Source organism: Musa acuminata, chromosome BXJ1-1, assembly GCF_036884655.1.
Source record: "Musa acuminata AAA Group cultivar baxijiao chromosome BXJ1-1, Cavendish_Baxijiao_AAA, whole genome shotgun sequence".
Lineage (NCBI taxonomy): Eukaryota > Viridiplantae > Streptophyta > Magnoliopsida > Zingiberales > Musaceae > Musa > Musa acuminata.
In genome coordinates this window covers 28232527-28249899 of record NC_088327.1, presented here as the reverse complement: position 1 = coordinate 28249899, position 17373 = coordinate 28232527, and the positions used below count along the sequence as shown (strand labels likewise).

At 40.8% G+C, this 17373-nt stretch overlaps 1 long non-coding RNA gene across 1 annotated transcript; it reads right to left on the bottom strand.

Moving 5' to 3' along the window:
- Window positions 1-3801: 3801 nt before the first annotated feature.
- Window positions 3802-13915, bottom strand: LOC135677519 (uncharacterized). Its single transcript, XR_010514713.1, has 3 exons — window positions 12230-13915; window positions 6157-10175; window positions 3802-4102 (listed from the first exon to the last, which is right to left on the bottom strand). It is a non-coding gene; the product is annotated as an uncharacterized LOC135677519 (long non-coding RNA).
- Window positions 13916-17373: the final 3458 nt, after the last annotated feature.

The window sequence follows — 17373 nt, the reverse complement described above, 5'->3', positions numbered from 1 at the left end:
TAACAACGATTTGCACACAACAAATGGAGAATGTTTTGCATAAAGCATGCAGCGGCTTTTTGGTACAACTTGAGTAGCAAACTAAGGGAGAGCCAACAGAATTTGAAGATCCAAATCTACTTCCTTTGCTTGCTGAATTTTTAAATATATTTGACGAACCGCGCAACCTACCTCTTACCTATCGGCATGATCATTGTATAATGATTCTTCCAGGCAAATCTTTAGCAAATGCTCAGCCATATCAGTATCCACATCTCCAGAAGGATGAAATAGAAAGGATTATAAAAGAGATGCTCGAAACAGGAGTTATTCGGCCAAGTTGCAACCTCTACTCTTCGCCGGTGCTACTTGTACGCAAGAAGGACGGAACAAGGCGAATATGTGTTGATTACTGAGCTCTCAATGGCATAATCATCTAGGACAAATACTTTATTCCAATAGTAGATGAATTGCTAGATGAAAGGGAGCACAAATCTTTACAAAGCTGGACCTTTGATCCGGGTATCATCAAATACGAGCATGCGAAGAAGACATACGGAAAACCACCTTTTGAACACACAACAACCACGAATTTTTGCTTTCTTCAACAAAAGGTGGAATATCTTGGGCATATCATATCAGAGGAAGGTGTGGCAGTGGACCCCTTCAAAATTGGTGCAATGCAAAACTGGCCGACCTCGAGAAACATAAAAATTGCTACATGGCTTTCTTGGTTTAACAGGCTACTACCGCAAGTTCGTGAAAAACTATAGAAAGATCAGTGCACCACTTACTTCCTTACTAGAAAAAGATGTCTTCAAATGGTTGGACAGAGCCTCCGCTGCCTTCGACAAACTTAAGGCAGCCATGACGACGACGCCGATGCTAACACTACCAGATTTCAACCGACCCTTCATTATTGAGGCCGACACATTTGGAGTCAGAATTGGAGCCATTCTCATGCAAGATGGTCGACCACTCGCATACACTAGCAAGACATTATCTCCCTCCGATCAAAATATGTCAACATATGATAAGGAGATGCTCGCCATTATGCGCGCAGCAACGTGGTGGAGATTGTACTTGATCAGGCGATACTTTCAAATCAAGACCGACAATAAAAGCCTAAAATATCTCTTGGAGCAGAAGATATCTTCCCACGAGCAGCAAAAATGGGTAACAAAACTTCTTGGATTTGATTTTGAAATAACTTACAAAAAGGGGAAAGAGAATGTTCTTGCAGATGCGCTTTCGCAGCTACCCGAGCAAGTTGAAGTTTCGACCGTTTCACTTCCGACCAGCGACTTCCTTGAGGATATTAAGATGGAATGGCAGGAAGATTCAGATACTAGTAAGATTATAAAAAAATTTGAGGAAGCACCAAGCCCCATGGCTCATTACAATTGGGACTCAAAAGAATTACACTATAAGGGACGCATTGTGCTTGTGACAAATTCTACTTGCATCTTCAATAGCAGATTTTGGACAAAGTTATTCTATATGCAGGGTACTAAATTGAAAAGGAGTACGACATATCACCCACAAACCAACAGCCAACCGAAAGTTTTAAACAGGTGCTTGGAGACAGCCCAAAGCCACCCACCAAATATGACTACCCAAAGAGAACTCCAGACCCAGGCAAGTGCCATTATTGATCGACGGATCGTGACTCGACGACGATGACCCACTAATGAAGTGCTAATACAGTGGGCGAACCTACCAAAAGAAGATGCCACTTGGGAGAACTATGACGACTTGAAGATCAAATTCCCAGAATTCATGAATAATCAGCCTCGAGGACAAGGCTGATTTGAAGAGGGCGGGTCTGTTAGGACTCTAGCTTGGAGAGTCCTAATTGAGAGGGATATTCATGTAAAAATGTTAGGACTTTAGCTAGGAGAGTCCTAATTGTGAGGGGCATTCATGTAGGAGGTTTTTTCTTATAGAAGAATTAGGAGTTGTAAGGGAATAGGAGTCTTGAGTAGGAGTCCTATTAGGAGTTGGTTAGAAGTAAGAGTCTTAAGTAGGAGTCCTATTAGGAGTTAGGGTTTAGAAGCCCTATAATAGCCATGTATTCCTTCTCTTTTCTTAAGCAATAGATGAATCTTTTCTGCAGCTTTTGAGCAGCAACTTGGAGGGAGGAACCCCTATAGAGTTCCAAGGAGGCCGATCCCCTAAAGAGATCAACCCCAAGTTTAGAATCTGCAAGGGTTCTAACAATGCAAAAGCCGATTCTAAGATTACTTATGATTAAGTGCAGTTTACGTATAAACACAGTTTGCGTCTAAGCATAGTTTACGCAGTTTGCGTCTAAATGCAGTTTGCGTCTAAATGCAGATTGCGTCTACGCGCAGTTTGCATCTAAGCGCAGTTTACGTCTAAGCTCAGATTGCGTCTAAGCGCAGTTTGCGTCTAAGCGCAGATTGCGTCTAAGCACAGTTTTCATCTAAACACAGTTTGCAATTATAAATAGAATCAAAACGTAAATGTAAACTGCAATGTAAAGATCGTACGAAAACACTGATTTACGTTTGAATGTAGATTCGGAAAGATCATAACTTAGAAACTTGTTCGTAAAAGCGCAGAGAGCAGTAGCTATGTAGGAGGTTTGCAATAATGATAAAGTGTTCAAAATAAAAGCAAACCAGAGATTTAGAGTGGTTCGGTCAGTCTTGACCTACTCCACTTTTGGCTTCCTCCACCGACGAGGTCACCGACGTCAACTAGAGGCCTTCCTTCAATAGGCGAAGGCCAACTGCCCTTTTACAGTTTCACTCCTTTTGACGGGCTCAGGAGACAACCCTTACAGAACCTTTCTCTCCTCTCTTTACAACTCAAGACTTGAAGAACAGAAAGAGGAGAACTTTTGGACTTTACACAAATTTGAGCTCTTAGAATCACAGAAAAGATCAAGAATTCGATGTAGGTCTATATCTTTTCAGTGCTAAATGGGTGGGGTATTTATAGGCCCCAACCCAGTTCAAATTTGGAGCTCAAAACGATCAAATCCCGGAATTCCGGGATCAGGCGGTTGCACCTCCTGACTGGAGAGGTTGCACCGCCTAGCAGAGCTCGAAGACTGAGCCTCTAGGCGGTGCTACCTCTGTCAGGGGCGGTTGCACCTCTCTACCAGAGCTCGAAGACCGAGCTCAAGCGGTTGCACCGCCTGACTGGAGAGGTTGCACCGCCTGGCAGAGCTTGAAACTTGAGCTCTGGCGGTGCTACCTCCTGACAGAGGAGGTTACACCGCCCAGTCTCGCTCGGAGACTAAGCCCTGGGCGGTTGCACCTCTTGGCTGGGGCGGTTGCAACGCCCAGTCTCGCTGGGAGACATAGCCTGGGCGGTGCTACCTCCCTGCCTGGGCGGTTGCACCTCTCACAGCAACCTGGGTCCGAATGGGTTGAACCATTCGGCCCAATTTGAGTTCCTCAGGGGCCCAATTGCCCCAGGATTAAGCTAATGGGACCACCTCCCATTTCTAACTTAATCAAAGTGCTAACTACGATTATTTCCTAAGACATATTCTACAGCTTGCCTCGGTGCGTCACTCGCTTCTTCCGGCGAGTTTCCGACGAACTTCCGTCGATCATCCGATGAACCCTCGGTGATGTTCCTGCGGACTTCCGGCAAACTCCTGGACTGTCACGCCCCTCAAAATATCCATGATTTTTAAAATTTTCGTCACAGACCAATCTAGGATCCAAACTAACGTTTGAGGACACTGAAAACATTCTATTCATATTCACATCCATAAAACCTGTACAGTTTATAATCATATATCACATCACTCGATAATTCACATTTATGGCAACCCAAGCCAACTTGACAAACATGAACAACATTTATAAATCCACAAGCTAAATAAATTATACAATCAGAACTCCAACTATTCACCACAAGTTCATATCGTCATAAATTAGACTTAACATTCCGAAATTCCAAATAAGAGAGATCTTCTAACACTTTTACACAGTACATCCATTTCGATCATCAGAACAATTCATTACATACAAAATATGCTTATACAACAATAGCATAACAACCAACAGGACTTGCCCATAATTCTGAATAGCTATCCACTGCCTCAGCCCAAATCAAACATCTCGAAGAGTGACAAGCTGACCTGAAAGGTTTATATAACAACGGAGTGAGCCAAAAACGGCTCAGCAAGTGACAAAGCATATTCAGAACAAAAGGAACGGTTTGAAACGAGTAAGGTATCATAATGCAAGGCAGAATACCAGAATTCTCAAGGATACCATCTCAATAGATACCAAATCATACGTATCATGTCATTCATAACATATTTGATCCATAACGAATGGAGCATAGAGTAATTAGAACATATCAATGGCAGATAGGACATTTCAGAACAAATCAGCTCATAGCAAATGGAGCACAGAGTAATTTGGAGCATATCAATGGTAGATAGGACATTTCAGAACATATCAGTTCATAGCAAATGGAGCACAGAGTAATTGGAGCATATCAATGGCAAATAGGACATATAAGAACATATCAGTTCATAACAAATGGAGCACAGCGTAATTGGAGCATATCAGAAGCAAAGGAAACATATCAAGCTTATCAATGGCATATAAAATGTTCCGAAGCATATCAACGGCATATGGAACATTTCGAAACAAAATCATCAGGGAATGAAGCCTTTCAGAGCATATCGGTACACATATCGTACAAGAGCTCAAACGTCGTCCTTGACGTTACAATCATATCAATCTTATCCAGAGTATGAACAGAAACAAACTCACCAAAACTCTGGATGTCATATCAAACACATAGAGGGTGTAGTGGGATCTCAGTCAGAATGTGATTCATCCATTTCTGAATGACCACCTGACAAAAGTCTCCCACGTCTGGGAGCTCCATCCACCCACGTCTAGGTGAAGTCAAAGGGGGCCGGCAGAGCATCGCAGGCTCTAATCACATACCCACGTAGCGGGCAACAAGCGCAAACAGAATATCCCTCATAGCGGGACCCCACATAGCGGGCAAATAGCGCATACCCTTTACCATTTCTGGCAAAGGTCCAGACAATCCCACACACCAGAGTACAAAAGGGCAGTTTCAACAATAAGTAGCATATATTGGAAGCACACGCGGAACAACAAAACGTACATGTGCCTTTACGAGTCAATCCGAAGTAAGCAATAATCTTTCATAAGTATATTCAGATTTGAAAGGAATTGAAAGCAAGGGCACAAATGGAATCCAAGCAATCACATATAACTCAATTCAATAAGAAGATTTGATGAATTCAATGTCCAAAGGAATGAAACTGGAATAGGCACATATCGAAAGCAAATGCGGAACAATAGGATATACATGTGCCTATATGAGTCAATACGATATAGCATAAACGTTACACAATAGTTTTCAAGAATGCAAATAATTTTAAGGACAAGAGCATACAAGAATTCAAAGCAGTAATATAAAGCTCAATTGAATAAGAAGGCTAAATGATATCAATCTCCAAAGGAATGAAACCAGAATATGAGAAATCGACCAAAGCTCGATTTCTGGCAGAATACAGAAGGCACATTGAACAAATGATTCAAACTATCAATCGTGCTCCAATTTACTCAAAAATAATCATTGGATAATACTTTCAGATAAGACAGGCTTCATATGAATTGAACTGTCCAACAGAGAGAGTTACAAATAATTTGGTAAGCAAGTGTCGTAGAACAAAATCTCTGTTGGCAGAATTCATAATGTCAGATTCAACAGACAACTGGACAGGTGTTTGGATTCCAAATATTTCAATCCATATATCAAAGAAAGGTCTACGAGTCTAGTTTCCAATGAAATCAGTTTTGAACAAATCAGAGTTTCCAACAAAGACTTATAGGCAGCTCGGTATCAAAAGGTCAGAATATCAGAAGGTGCACAGATTCGAATCGTTACGTCTAAACAGGAGATATATCAAATGCAAGGCTAGAACAATTCAAAGTTCCTCATATTCAAAGCAAATGTAGAGATAAAATTGCAGTGAGGAACGATCAGGATACTTGCAATAGGAAAGATTAGAACAATTACAGGCGGAACGATCGGGAAACTTGCAATAAGAAAAGTTAGAGCAATTATAGGAGAAACGATCAGGGAACTTGAAATAAGAAATATCATAGCAATTATAGGAGAAACGATCAGGGAACTTGCCTTTCAAATATTTTGATCTGAATATCCAAGGAAGGTGCCAGTCCAATCTTTCTACTTTTCCTCCGTGTCCTCTCTCTGTTTCGTTTTGTGCTCCCGTTTTCTTCCTTTCTTCGTAACTACATCACGTGTCGAACATCGAGGCACAGTCACCTGCTCTCTCTCTTACTCTCATTCCTTCTTTTTCTTTCCCAAACGCAGCTGCCACAGCCGCCGCCGCTGCCGCTGCCACAATCGCAACTGCGGTCACAACCGCAGCCCCCTTCCACTGCACTATTTCCTTCTTCCCTTCTCTCGTTCCTACTCTTTCTCTTTCCCAAAAGCAGCTACTGCAGCTACTGCAGCCACCACCGCTGCCGCAGCTACCGCAGCCAACGTCGCAGCCGCAGCCGGAGTCGCAGCCACGGCCGCAGCCACCACACTCGCAGCCTCTTCTTCCTCCCATGCTCTATTTCCTCCTCCTCTTCCAGCTGCAGCTGCCACTGCCGCAGCTGCCACCCCTTCTCCTCTTCCTCTCTTCTTCCTCTCCTTCCCTTTCTCTTCTTCTTCCTTTCCTTCTCTTCTTTCCCAGCCACAACTGCAGCTGCCATCGCCGCAGCCGGCCCCTTCTCCTCTTCCTCTCTTCTTCCTCTCCTTCCCTTTCTCTTCTTCTTCCTTTCCTTTTTCTCTTCCTCTTTCCCTGCCACAGCTGCAGCTGCCACAACCGCAGCCGCAGCTACTTCTTTCCCTTCTCCTCTTCCTTCTCCTTCCTTTCTTCTTCTTCTCTCCCCGCTGCAACTGCTGCAGTCGCGGCCGCAGCCACGGCCGCAACCTCTCCCTCCTCCCCTGCTCATCTTCCTCTTCTTCTTCTCTTCCAGCTGCAGCTGCCATCGCCGCAGCTGCAGCCCCCTTCTTCTCCCCGACGAACAGCACCTCCTTTCCTCTGTTTCCTCCTGCAGGAAACAGAGGTGCCGCCTCTTCACCCACTTCTACTTCTTCTCTTCTTCCTCACCATCTCTTCCTCTCCTTCTCTTCTAGCTGCAGCTGCCACCGCCGCAGCCGCAGCTCCTCCTTTCCCTTATCTTCTTCCTCTCCTTCCTTTCTTCTTCTTCTCTTCTTCTTCTTCCTCCCCTTCTTCTCCCCGACGTCACACACACCCTCTCCTCTGTTTCCTCTGCAGGAAACAGAGGTATCACAACCTCTTCTCCTGCTTCCTCTTCCTCTTCTCTTCCTTCTTCTTCTTCTTCTCCTCTTCGAACGCCCCACCTCTCCTCTGTTTCCACCTGCAGGAAACAGAGGTGCTGCAGCCCTAGCTGCTGCCACCTCTCGCTCCTCTCCCTCTTCCCTCTCTTTTCCCTCTTCTTCTCCTTCTTTTCTTCTCCTCTTCCCTTTTCCTCCCCAACCCCACACACCTCCTCGCTGCAGCCTTGCCGCAGCTATCATCCTCTCTTTTTCTTCTTCTTCTTCTTCTTCTTCTTCTTCTTCTTCTTCTTCTTCTTCTGCTTCTTCTTCTTCTTCTTCTCTTCTCCCTCTTCTTCCTCTCTTCTTCTCCCCACGCCCCACAGCTTCTCGCTGCAGCCCTCGCTGCAGCCACCTCCTCTTCTTCTTCTTCTTCATCTTCTTCTCTTCTCCCTCTTCTTCCTCTCTTCTTCCTCCTCTCTTCTTTTCCCTCTTCTTCTTCTTTTCTTCAACAACTCTCCTTCTTCTCCTCACGCCCCACCGCTCTCTCTGTTTCTGGAAAGAAACAGAGTGCATGGGAGGCGGTGGGATAATACCGAATTTTCGGTTTTTCCTTTTCTTTTTTTTTTCTTTTTGCAACTTAGCAGTTTAGTCCTTGTAATTTCTATATTTACATATAGGTCCCCCAATTTACATATAAATCCTTATTAATACATTTTTAAAAGTGGGGGATATTACACTCTCCCCCCCTTAAAAGAAAATTTAGTCCTCTAAATTGGTCATAGCTCAATCGATGAAAAGATGAGGATTATGATTTCTTTATTTCCTCCTCCTACTCTTAAATAATTTCATCAATTCAATACAATTACACAATTTTTCAAGAGTGACCGAAATATTCTCCTTCTTGATTCTCAATAGATGGTAAACCCGACCTTCAATCAATCTTTCAAAAATACTTGCGCACTTGTAATTAATCAAGCAAATCGTTACTTCAGAAAATACTCGTTTTTGATGATCACCTGATTCAACTATCCATAATCAATACAAAGCCTCCATGTTCCATCCATCTTTTTAACTAACACCAGAGCACCCCATGATAAAATATTAAGCCAAATAAAATCCTCATTTAATAATCCTTGTAGTTGTTTTTCTAATTCCACTTACTCAAATGATATCATTCTGCAGAGAGGCTTAGATATAGGGATTGTCCCAAGGACCAAATCAAAAGCAAAATCACATTTGGAGGTAATCCAGGCAACTCATCCTGGGATACATTAGGCAAGGAGATAAATAATGTCCAATACTCTCAAAATAAAAGATCGGCTGATCAAATATGCAAAAAGTAATCATTTGTTATATACCAATCCATACTGGTATGATAAGAAGATAGCCAATGCATACCAAGTATAATATCATAACTCCAAATCTCTAGGAGAACTAAATCAGCAAAAGTTCAAGTTCTCCAACAAAAATCAGACAAGAGGACCAGATTCAAGTTCGTTATCAAAGAATATCCAATGATTGTACTTACATATATCACATAATACAGTGGTCTAGGTTGAATACCCAAGTGATAGGCAATATGTTACGAATCAAATCGTAGATAGAACCCATGTTCAAACAAATATTTGCATTCTTTCATAAACATACATAATACCTTCGACCACTAATTCAGAAGTCTTAGAATCATATTCAGTGATAGCATACACTCTGACATGGGCTGATGATTTAGGAGGCAGTGACTCTTTCTTCTTGTTCAAAGGGCAAACTTTTATTTTATGATCAAACTTTCCATAAGCAAAATAGGCTCTAGTCACGCACAAACATAAACTTGTTTCATAATTTAACTTGCAGTTCACACCTGATTGAGTCTTTTGTGGTGACTTCCCATTTCAAATCCAAATGTCTTGACTCTCTTGTTGTTACTTACTGATTCATTTCCAATCATATTTTTATTGGTAAACTTGTTCTTGTCATTCTTGCCATTGATCTTCAAAAATTCTTTTCATTGTTGCCGTCAATAATAAGTCTTTACTTCCAATATAACGTGGCAAAAGAAATCTTTCGAGTATCAGAACAATTTTGTATATCAAATATCTTCTCCATTTGCATCATCCATTTTTCTACCACCAATGAAATTAGGTTCATCATGCTTCTACTGCGCCACTCTGAATCAATATCCCCAATCAATCCTTTCATCCCCCTTAATTAATCAGAAACAAATGATATAGGAGGACCAAATGTCCTCATCATCCCAGATTCCTAAAATGCAGCAAAGAAAATTTCCACCAATCACTATAGTTCATTAGACCTCAATATATTTTGCACGTCAACATATCAAATATTTCAGTAATCCTCAAACAATGCTCTGATACCACCTCTGTCACGCCCCTCAAAATATCCATGATTTTTAAAATTTTCGTCACAAACCAATCCAGGATCCAAACTAACGTTTGAGGACACTGAAAACATTCTATTCATATTCACATCCATAAAACCTGTGCAGTTTATAATCATATATCACATCACTCGATAATTCACATTTATGGCAACCCAAGCCAACTTGACAAACATGAACAACATTTATAAATCCACAAGCTAAATAAATTATACAATCAGAACTCCAACTATTCACCACAAGTTCATATCGTCATAAATTAGACTTAACATTCCGAAATTCCAAATAAGAGAGATCTTCTAACACTTTTACACAGTACATCCATTTCGATCATCAGAACAATTCATTACATACAAAATATGCTTATACAACAATAGCATAACAACCAACAGGACTTGCCCATAATTCTGAATAGCTATCCACTGCCTCAGCCCAAATCAAACATCTCGAAGAGTGACAAGCTGACCTGAAAGGTTTATATAACAACGGAGTGAGCCAAAAACGGCTCAGCAAGTGACAAAGCATATTCAGAACAAAAGGAACAGTTTGAAACGAGTAAGGTATCATAATGCAAGGCAGAATACCAGAATTCTCAAGGATACCATCTCAATAGATACCAAATCATACGTATCATGTCATTCATAACATATTTGATCCATAACGAATGGAGCATAGAGTAATTAGAACATATCAATGGCAGATAGGACATTTCAGAACAAATCAGCTCATAGCAAATGGAGCACAGAGTAATTTGGAGCATATCAATGGTAGATAGGACATTTCAGAACATATCAGTTCATAGCAAATGGAGCACAGAGTAATTGGAGCATATCAATGGCAAATAGGACATATAAGAACATATCAGTTCATAACAAATGGAGCACAGCGTAATTGGAGCATATCAGAAGCAAAGGAAACATATCAAGCTTATCAATGGCATATAAAATGTTCCGAAGCATATCAACGGCATATGGAACATTTCGAAACAAAATCATCAGGGAATGAAGCCTTTCAGAGCATATCGGTACACATATCGTACAAGAGCTCAAACGTCGTCCTTGACGTTACAATCATATCAATCTTATCCAGAGTATGAACAGAAACAAACTCACCAAAACTCTGGATGTCATATCAAACACATTGAGGGTGTAGTGGGATCTCAGTCAGAATGTGATTCATCCATTTCTGAATGACCACCTGACAAAAGTCTCCCACGTCTGGGAGCTCCATCCACCCACGTCTAGGTGAAGTCAAAGGGGGCCGGCAGAGCATCGCAGGCTCTAATCACATACCCACGTAGCGGGCAACAAGCGCAAACAGAATATCCCTCATAGCGGGACCCCACATAGCGGGCAAATAGCGCATACCCTTTACCATTTCTAGCAAAGGTCCAGACAATCCCACACACCAGAGTACAAAAGGGCAGTTTCAACAATAAGTAGCATATATTGGAAGCACACGCGGAACAACAAAACGTACATGTGCCTTTACGAGTCAATCCGAAGTAAGCAATAATCTTTCACAAGTATATTCAGATTTGAAAGGAATTGAAAGCAAGGGCACAAATGGAATCCAAGCAATCACATATAACTCAATTCAATAAGAAGATTTGATGTATTCAATGTCCAAAGGAATGAAACTGGAATAGGCACATATCGAAAGCAAATGCGGAACAATAGGATATACATGTGCCTATATGAGTCAATACGATATAGCATAAACGTTACACAATAGTTTTCAAGAATGCAAATAATTTTAAGGACAAGAGCATACAAGAATTCAAAGCAGTAATATAAAGCTCAATTGAATAAGAAGGCTAAATGATATCAATCTCCAAAGGAATGAAACCAGAATATGAGAAATCGACCAAAGCTCGATTTCTGGCAGAATACAGAAGGCACATTGAACAAATGATTCAAACTATCAATCGTGCTCCAATTTACTCAAAAATAATCATTGGATAATACTTTCAGATAAGACAGGCTTCATATGAATTGAACTGTCCAACAGAGAGAGTTACAAATAATTTGGTAAGCAAGTGTCGTAGAACAAAATCTCTGTTGGCAGAATTCATAATGTCAGATTCAACAGACAACTGGACAGGTGTTTGGATTCCAAATCTTTCAATCCATATATCAAAGAAAGGTCTACGAGTCTAGTTTCCAATGAAATCAGTTTTGAACAAATCAGAGTTTCCAACAAAGACTTATAGGCAGCTCGGTATCAAAAGGTCAGAATATCAGAAGTTGCACAGATTCGAATCGTTACGTCTAAACAGGAGATATATCAAATGCAAGGCTAGAACAATTCAAAGTTCCTCATATTCAAAGCAAATGTAGAGATAAAATTGCAGTGAGGAACGATCAGGATACTTGCAATAGGAAAGATTAGAACAATTACAAGCGGAACGATCGGGAAACTTGCAATAAGAAAAGTTAGAGCAATTATAGGAGAAACGATCATGGAACTTGAAATAAGAAATATCAGAGCAATTATAGGAGAAACGATCAGGGAACTTGCCTTTCAAATATTTTGATCTGAATATCCAAGGAAGTTGCCAGTCCAATCTTTCTACTTTTCCTCCGTGTCCTCTCTCTGTTTCGTTTTGTGCTCCCGTTTTCTTCCTTTCTTCGTAACTACATCACGTGTCGAACATCGAGGCACAGTCACCTGCTCTCTCTCTTACTCTCATTCCTTCTTTTTCTTTCCCAAACGCAGCTGCCACAGCCGCCGCCGCTGCCGCTGCCACAATCGCAACTACGGTCACAACCGCAGCCCCCTTCCACTGCACTATTTCCTTCCTCCCTTCTCTCGTTCCTACTCTTTCTCTTTCCCAAAAGCAGCTACTGCAGCTACTGCAGCCACCACCGCTACAGCAGCTACCGCAGCCAACGTCGCAGCCGCAGCCGGAGTCGCAGCCACGGCCGCAGCCACCACACTCGCAGCCTCTTCTTCCTCCCCTGCTCTATTTCCTCCTCCTCTTCCAGCTGCAGCTGCCACCCCTTCTCCTCTTCCTCTCTTCTTCCTCTCCTTCCCTTTCTCTTCTTCTTCCTTTCCTTCTCTTCTTTCCCAGCCACAGCTGCAGCTGCCATCGCCGCAGCCGCAGCCCCTTCTCCTCTTCCTCTCTTCTTCCTCTCCTTCCCTTTCTCTTCTTCTTCCTTTCCTTTTTCTCTTCCTCTTTCCCTGCCACAGCTGCAGCTGCCACAACCGCAGCCGCAGCTACTTCTTTCCCTTCTCCTCTTCCTTCTCCTTCCTTTCTTCTTCTTCTCTCCCCGCTGCAACTGCTGCAGTCGCGGCCGCAGCCACGGCCGCAACCTCTCCCTCCTCCCCTGCTCATCTTCCTCTTCTTCTTCTCTTCCAGCTGCAGCTGCCATCGCCGCAGCTGCAGCCCCCTTCTTCTCCCCGACGAACAGCACTTCCTTTCCTCTGTTTCCTCCTGCAGGAAACAGAGGTGCCGCCTCTTCACCCACTTCTACTTCTTCTCTTCTTCCTCACCATCTCTTCCTCTCCTTCTCTTCTAGCTGCAGCTGCCACCGCCGCAGCCGCAGCTCCTCCTTTCCCTTATCTTCTTCCTCTCCTTCCTTTCTTCTTCTTCTCTTCTTCTTCTTCCTCCCCTTCTTCTCCCCGACGTCACACACACCCTCTCCTCTGTTTCCTCTGCAGGAAACAGAGGTATCACAACCTCTTCTCCTGCTTCCTCTTCCTCTTCTCTTCCTTCTTCTTCTTCTTCTCCTCTTCGAACGCCCCACCTCTCCTCTGTTTCCACCTGCAGGAAACAGAGGTGCTGCAGCCCTAGCTGCTGCCACCTCTCGCTCCTCTCCCTCTTCCCTCTCTTTTCCCTCTTCTTCTCCTTCTTTTCTTCTCCTCTTCCCTTTTCCTCCCCAACCCCACACACCTCCTCGCTGCAGCCTTGCCGCAGCTATCATCCTCTCTTCTTCTTCTTCTTCTTCTTCTTCTGCTTCTTCTTCTTCTTCTTCTCTTCTCCCTCTTCTTCCTCTCTTCTTCTCCCCACGCCCCACAGCTTCTCGCTGCAGCCCTCGCTGCAGCCACCTCCTCTTCTTCTTCTTCTTCATCTTCTTCTCTTCTCCCTCTTCTTCCTCTCTTCTTCCTCCTCTCTTCTTTTCCCTCTTCTTCTTCTTTTCTTCAACCACTCTCCTTCTTCTCCTCACGCCCCACCGCTCTCTCTGTTTCTTTCCAGAAACAGAGTGCGTGGGAGGCGGTGGGATAATACCGAATTTTCGGTTTTTCCTTTTCTTTTTTTTTTTTTCTTTTTGCAACTTAGCAGTTTAGTCCTTGTAATTTCTATATTTACATATAGGTCCCCCAATTTACATATAAATCCTTATTAATACATTTTTAAAAGTGGGGGATATTACATGGACTGCGACGATCCACTTGGTAAGTTCCGACGAGCTCCTTTGGCAAGCTTCTGGACTTCTCGGATTTGTTCCCATAGAACCTCCGACGACTGTCCGAACTTCCGTCGAGCTCTCGAACTCCCAACGTGATCATTGTCATGACTCCGGTGCAACTCCTGCTGCATGTCTTACTTTCATCATAGTTAATCCTACACATGTAAAACAAAACTTCGATCAAGACAATTAATCCTAAGCAATTAACCAAGTTGTCCGGCATGTCATTGGTCCCTCGACGCTTCATCCGATTCTTCGGCGCATCGTCCTTTCCTGCGGCCTATTGCCCAATCGGCCAGTTGGCTCCGCAACTTCGATATCCTTGGCACAATACCCGCTCTTCTTGGCCCGAAGCTTTCTATCGATACGTCGACCGATCCACCGGCTCGACGTCTAATTTTCTGACATGTTCCTCCGGCACAACATGATTTTCCTGCTTTAATTGTCTCATCCTGATCGAGGCATCCTGCGTCACTCAAAATGCAAATTAAATCATAAACATATATCAAGTAGTTTCATCATCAAAATACGAGATTCAACAATCTCCCCCTTTTTGATGATGACAACCACTTGATGACGGAGTTAAACTTAACTCCCGGAGTTTAAACAAACTCCCCCTATCAATATGCCATATTGATAGAAACTCTTAGATTCAAAAATCTAAGCAACATGTCATCATAAACGGAGTTAACCTTAACTCCCAGGGTTTAAACAAACTCCCTCTATCAATATGCCATATTGATAGAAACTCTTGGATTCAAAAATCCAAGCAACATGTCATCATAAACTTATGCATAACATGTGATGTCATCAACATACTTCTCCCCCTTTGTCATCAACAAAAAGGAGAAGTACCACAATCAAGTGTTTGTGATATTGGTTCAACTCATTGCATGAAAAACATAATATCTATTGTTATCATCATGCAAGTTTGCTATTATCAAATGGTAAGATATCAACATGTAAAATTACGATTCAAGTTCTTGATATCTTAACATGATATGACATTCATAGCACCTATTCATATGAATGCTGCTTTTGATATCTCATCATAATATGGCATTCATAACATCTATTCATATTCTTCAAATATGGCACTTATAGTATCAATTATATATTTCTCCCCTTTGTCATCAACAACAAGGAGAACGATATAAGCAAATTTTAAATATAAGTGCGATGCCATAAGTTGGTTAATGTCATTTTCCAACAGTGAGTGATAGGATACCAATTATGCAAACATCTCGAGGAAAACATGACATAGAGATAGCTTTTATTGCTTCTTCCTTTTTATTTGTTATCTTTTTACATGAAGGAGGAAAGCCATATGTGAAGTTCAAATCGATAAGATGTTAAAGCATACTTCATTTTTGCAAGGATTAAGATATGTAAGTGAGTCAAATCCTTGTATATCTTCCTTTTATAAGAGGGAATCATCAAATATTTTTCTCGAAAAATATTTTTCACATGATAAGTGCATTTGCTAGATGATTCTATATGTCAAAAATCAATGATGTGAATTAAAACTTGATATGACATATGCTTGTTAAGTTCGGAAGAGGATAATGTATCAAGAAAATCCAATTGTTAGGATTAAGAAAATCCGAAAATGAAATTTGACACTTTCAATAATTCGGACAGGGTTTTACTAGAGATATTCAATTACAATCATGAAGATAAAACATGCTTATTATCATGGAAATTTTTGTATTCAAGCACATAATTTCCAACATGTAATCATGGCAAGTAATTGTGTAAAATCATTATTGCAATCAAGTGATTTGATCATTCAATCAAAAAAGTCCGAAAAATAATTGTAACTCGTTTAATCATTCGGACATATTTTTTCCATAGTTTTTCAAATATAATCATGAAGATAAGGCATGCTCATCATCATGGTAGTATGATAGCAAGTTTACCATATACAAGCTAGCAAAAAATTTCTACATTTTAAGGCCCGCAAGCTAGCAATTTTGAGATGTTCAAGAAAGCAATTTCTTCTCTTTTGTAATTTTTGCCTTTTTCTTGAATTGTGCTAGCAATCTATCTCCCCCTTTGTCATTGTCAAAATGAAGGGAAAAACCCTTTACATCAATTTCTAAATTATGACAAAGGTAAGTAATCATTCTTATTTGTGCATCATTATAGTTTCAATGCACAAATTCATTAACATTACATTTCATTTTTTTTTTTTTTTGCATGATACCGAAAAATCAATCATCATCATGAGCATATCAAACATGATATTCAAGCATTCATGATATATCATTTTGACAACATGATCATAGATATTCAAACGATGGTATCTAAATGTCAGAATTCATTACATCCTATTATGCATGATCATTAACTCCTCATTTGTATTTCATGCATTATTTCATTTCATCTCATAAGGAATATCAAGAAGAGTTATTGGATGATGAGATAAATATTTTATGAATACACGGAATATCATAAGTGTTTCATGTATTCATATTATCACATGAAGCATATTATCATTTTTAAGATTCATAACATGAATAACGTTATTACTATTTCATCAAAATCAATTTCGAGATTCACACAATATCATGAAATCATTAATCTCGATAAGATGGGAAAAGCATTTTCTTTTTAAGTGATTCTTTTAACACATCATAAAAAACTCATTCATAATTCAAGTGATTTACAAGATATCATAAATGAATTTATCACTTGTATTTCATCAAAATCAAGAACTCTAGAGATAGAAAATGATTGAAGCATTTAACATGATTGAAGCATGATTCATATTTAAAGTGTATCTTATGTCGTAAATACGAATCAACCATTTATCAAATCTGAAATCATCCTCAAAATTACATTCAATAAATTCATGTATGACAAGTATAGATTTATTGAAAAATCAATAAGATAGAGGATTACATTTCAAGTGTTCGTCAATTGTAGCATTTCATCATATGGTAAGATATCAATGCGTAAAACTGTGAAGCAAGATTTTGTTATCATTACATGATGTACACATTTCGAATATTTTAGCAAGTGTAGCATTGCATCACATGGTAAGATATCAGTTCGTACGATGCAAATTTTTGTTTGATATCTTGATACAGGCCATATGGCAATCATATATTTCTTGGTGATGCAAGTATGGCCTAATCATAGCATCAGTGATAGCAACCATATCAATTCATATTTTTCTCCCCTTTTTTAAGTGTTTCATCTTAAGTGATCGATTTCATGTTAGCATGCCTTTTCATTTATGTCAAATGA